General features: G+C 37.1%; 1 pseudogene; it reads left to right on the forward strand.

Annotated features, from left to right (window-relative positions):
• Nucleotides 1–1,454: 1,454 nt before the first annotated feature.
• On the forward strand, nucleotides 1,455–2,219 carry LOC119055203 (60S ribosomal protein L38-like; annotated as a pseudogene).
• Nucleotides 2,220–4,485: the final 2,266 nt, after the last annotated feature.

Raw genomic sequence — 4,485 nt, forward strand, 5'->3', positions numbered from 1 at the left:
CCTTCTGTGTATATGGATGCATACATGATGTGTACATATATATTAAGTATGTGTTCACATGCATATCTATCTCTATCTACTTATATTTGGATGTATACCTATTAACCAGAACACCTGACCTTTGGGTCAGAGAACAGACTTCAGTCACAAAGCAATCTCAGCAGCACCGATTACCTGTGCCCCAGATTTGCAGAAGGCAATGCAGTGAAAGCAAAACATAGCTGTGCCTGCAAGGATTCAACTGGAGGAGATGGGCACGGGGATTAGAAACCCTGGAGTTTTATGTAAGACAGCTGGAGTATGTGGTCATCTTTCCCCTGGAGAGAGAGAGGGAGACCCTTGCTCTGGATATAAACACATTCTCTCTGGAGAGAGAGAGAGAGTGTGGGGGGGAGAAGGTAGCCTTCTCGTTTTCCCCAGCCTGAAAAGTAAACAAGCGACACAAAATTCATTTTCTTTAGAGTGTATGAAGCAAATAGATCCAGGGGAGAAGAAGGGCACTACATTCTTGGGAGCAATGAACAGTCTCTGATTACAAAGGCCTGTCTGTCATTCAAGCCTCCTGAAACCCGAGTTGACAGTAATCTTTGCTCTGAAAGCTCTGACCAGGCAGAAACGTGAAAATATCCATAAAGCATTGTTTCCCAATGCCAACTTGGGTCCTTCTATGGACATTTAGCAATTATGACTTCTAAACTCCAAGAGATCACAGCCTTTTTTCAAACTAGAGCTGTTAAATAAACAGCATTCTCTTTTCTCTTATCGTCATGGGTACCTAGAGTAATTTTTTCAATAATCATAAAAGATAGCAAGAGGCAGTATGTTCAAATAGCTTGTGCTTTCTTCCTCATTAAAATAAATCCCTAATGAAAGGAAAGTCAAATTCCAGCAATAATTAGACATGGGAGGCAATAAACATGGGGAAGATAAAATTAACAGCTAAATAATTTATGCTGCCATAGGTCTTTCAGCTCAGCCTCGCTTAATCCTAGTTCCTGCTTTTACTCGGTGGTTTTTATTACCAGTGAACACAATTTTGCATTATGCAGCCCATTCAAGTTCTGATGTGGAGATCCTTAAATGCTGATCTAAGTGTTTAAACCTTATATGTTCTCACTGAAAAAGACCATTCAGATTTTGAAGAGTGGTGTGTATCATGATTATTTCAGTAGCAAATGGTTCAGAACATTCATGTGGAGAAACAAGAGACTGGGAAAACACATTAGAGAATATACAATAATCCAGTTATAAAAATGACACATTTATTAGGAGCAGGGCAGCCATGGAAGTAAGGAAAGGGAGGCATTTAAAGCAGAAGACATTTGAAGGAAAGAATGGATACTTTAGTTTGGAAATACAGGTGTAACAAAAAGTCAAAATCAACAACATGTACGTGGTGGGAGGAATGAAGATATCTTCACTAAAGTTACAAGAAAATGTTAGATTAGGTGCGAATGGAGAGCTCATTAGGAAGTACTGTGTTTGAATTGTTGCATAACCAAGTAGAATGGTACTGCACTCCAGGGTATCACTACGAGAACACAGGCCTTGCTGGGCCCAGGTACGGCAAACTATTCTGCTTCTAGTCTTCCCATTAGAACAGCCTGTCCTGGTTATCTTCACTTAATGAAGGTATTTTATTTCTTGTGGCAACTTTAGTATCACAGACAGGTATGACATATTTTCTTATGAAGTATTCACACACTTCTCCCTGTCATCATTTTTGGGAACATAATGTGTCACAGGTAGCATCAGAACTTCATAGCAACTTGTCCTGTGAAATCTTTGTAATATGTGTGCAGTATGTGTTCCAGCAAATATCTCTCTTTATCTTAAAAACCAAATTTCACTTTTCTGCCCTTTTTGTTTATTATCCCTTGCTGGACCAGCCGGGCACTCTCTCTGCGCTTCTTAGCCACGCCTCGAAAAACTGAGGAAATCGAGGACTTCCTGCTCACAGCCAGGCGAAAAGATGCCAAATCCGCCAAGATCAAGAAAAACAAGGACAACGTGAAGTTTAAAGTCCAATGCAGCAGATACCTTTATACCTTGGTCATCATGGACAAAGAGAAGGCCTAGAAGCTGATGCAGCCCATGCCCCCAGGTTTGGCCGTGAAGGAGCTGAAATGAACCAGACACGCTGACCTGTATTAAAATGTTAAAAATTAAAAAAAAACAAAGTTCTCGTAGTTCAACATCATTCCATTAGAGATAACATATTACAGGCATTGCTACCTTGGTGAGTGTACCTTAGTTGTATACTCAAGGTAAGTGAATCGATATAATTGTACTTCCAATCATGTTTTTTTTCCTGTGCAATTTTAATGAATTTTATGGGTGACTAGAAAATGTATTTCTAATATTAATTAATGATCAATTGTTCCTTTTAGGTGTTACTTCCAAAAATGCTCTCAGTAATCATTTACTGCTCAACTACATGATACATGAGTGCTATCAACTTTGACTTTGACAGACTTTACCTCCTTCTGACACCATTTCATGTGAACAATAAACATTAAACTTATTTTTTAAGTTTTCAAATCATTTAGGTGGTACAACTAACATTTTGTTATAATTCAAGACTAAAAGTATAAACCTTGGGAACTAATCTAATATTCTAATTTATTTTATAAGAATTAAAACAATTATTTTCATGTTAATACACAGCCTATTATTGAAACTCTCCTGGTATGTTAAGTTATAATGTATGGTGCTTATAGGCATGTTATTTCAGAAGCTGATGACAGTTCCCAGAACACAAACTCTCATTTCTTTTTATTTTTTTTATCTAGAGGCTATACTTTGCTGAAAATACAAATATAACAGAGATAAACACATAAGTGTTATAGAGTAAGTTTTATTTTTCAGAAAAGGTACTATAATGGTTAAGGTGTTAAAATCAACAAGCTGTGATAGTTTTCAAACTACAGGCCACTTAGACCAGGTACAGTGTTCTTGGCAATTGATTTAACCCAGGTGTACATGTGTTCTGCCATAAGAAGAAGGGGTAAACACAAGAACTTCTAGTCTTTGGATAAAGTCATTAATGTGGCTCTTTTAGCCACATGTTGTGGTACTGCTATTCATCATCATTCATGCATGTTTTTCATATATTTTGTCTTTGCCCAAAGTTCCTGGTTCACAGCTCCCAAAACAGTTAGGATTTCCTAAAAGTGTTGAAAGGAAAAAATATATATATTTTAATTTTGTTATGTTAATGAGGTGATTTTTGGACCTCACCTAAAGATGGAGACAAGTTGCTAGGAGAACCAACAAGATGATTAGAGGTTTGTAAAGGTTAGTCCATCCTCTGACCTGTAAGGATGGAAGAGAAGCTGGAGACTGAATCAATCCCTGGTAGCCAATAATTTAATCAATTATTGCCAAGTAATGAAAACTCAAAAAGACAGGGATTCATTCAGACAGATTCCTTCTGGGTTAGTGAACGTCTGACTGTTTGGGGTGACAGGGACATCTCTTTTGTTTGGCTGTTCCTGAGTTATATCTCTTTACAGTGTATCCTGGTAACGTGACTAAGTAAAGTGTTTCTGTGAGTTCTGTGAGCAGCTCTAGCAAAATGAAATCTTTAGGTGGGGTCTTGGGAACTCAGATTTACAGAGAGTCAAAAGTACAGGTAAAAACAAACAAACAAAAACAGCACTTGCATCTTGTCCCTGAAGCGCAGTGAGGTCAGGAGAGCCTGAGTCTGCAGCCTGTGGGTCAGAAGCACAAGTGACAACTTGTGTTATGACTGGCTGGAGCCTTCGGTGTGTGGGGCAGCAGTATTGTAGGAGCAAACCCTTTACTTGTGTACTTCCGATGTTGTTTCTGGGTGGATAGTCAGAATTAAGTTGAATTGTAAGATACCCAGTATTAGCTTGTTCATGGTGAGAAACCTCTCTCTCCCATAAATTGGAAATAAGATCTGGAAGCATGTATGTGCGTTTTGTTACTTTTGTTATAGGTTTAAATATGCAGTTAGAAAAAAAAAGAGTCTCTAAGAATAAGGTATTTTTACTATGGCTTGTGTTAAATGAGAATATGCTGCAATAATCTTCTATGCTGTAGACATTGAGAGACACTGTTTTAAAGGAAAACATTTTATGGGCAATAGTCTCGATGCTGGAAATTTGTAAACAGAAGAATTGGGTTATAATGATGAATAAATTCATAGGAGAGTTAGTACAAAATCAAATTCCATTTATCTTTGAGATAGAAAAGTAGTTTGATTACATTAAAACATATTTTTTAGGAATTTTACCATATGTTTCAATTGTGTGCTCCTTCTTTACAAATTTTAAGCTGAATGCTCTAAGAGAATATTAAGTAAAATATATTTGCAGGAATACTGCCTACTTTTGAAATGTTTTATTTGTGAAAATGTCTTTAGGGGGCAAATATGAAAAATGTCATGGAAGCAACCTTATGATAAGTCATTTGTTTTTCTGTAATTTGCCTTATTGTTTATCTTGTTAAGAAACTTGT

The sequence above is a fragment of the Artibeus jamaicensis genome, unplaced genomic scaffold, assembly GCF_021234435.1.
Source record: "Artibeus jamaicensis isolate MK-2021 breed Jamaican fruit bat unplaced genomic scaffold, CSHL_Jam_final contig_391, whole genome shotgun sequence".
Lineage (NCBI taxonomy): Eukaryota > Metazoa > Chordata > Mammalia > Chiroptera > Phyllostomidae > Artibeus > Artibeus jamaicensis.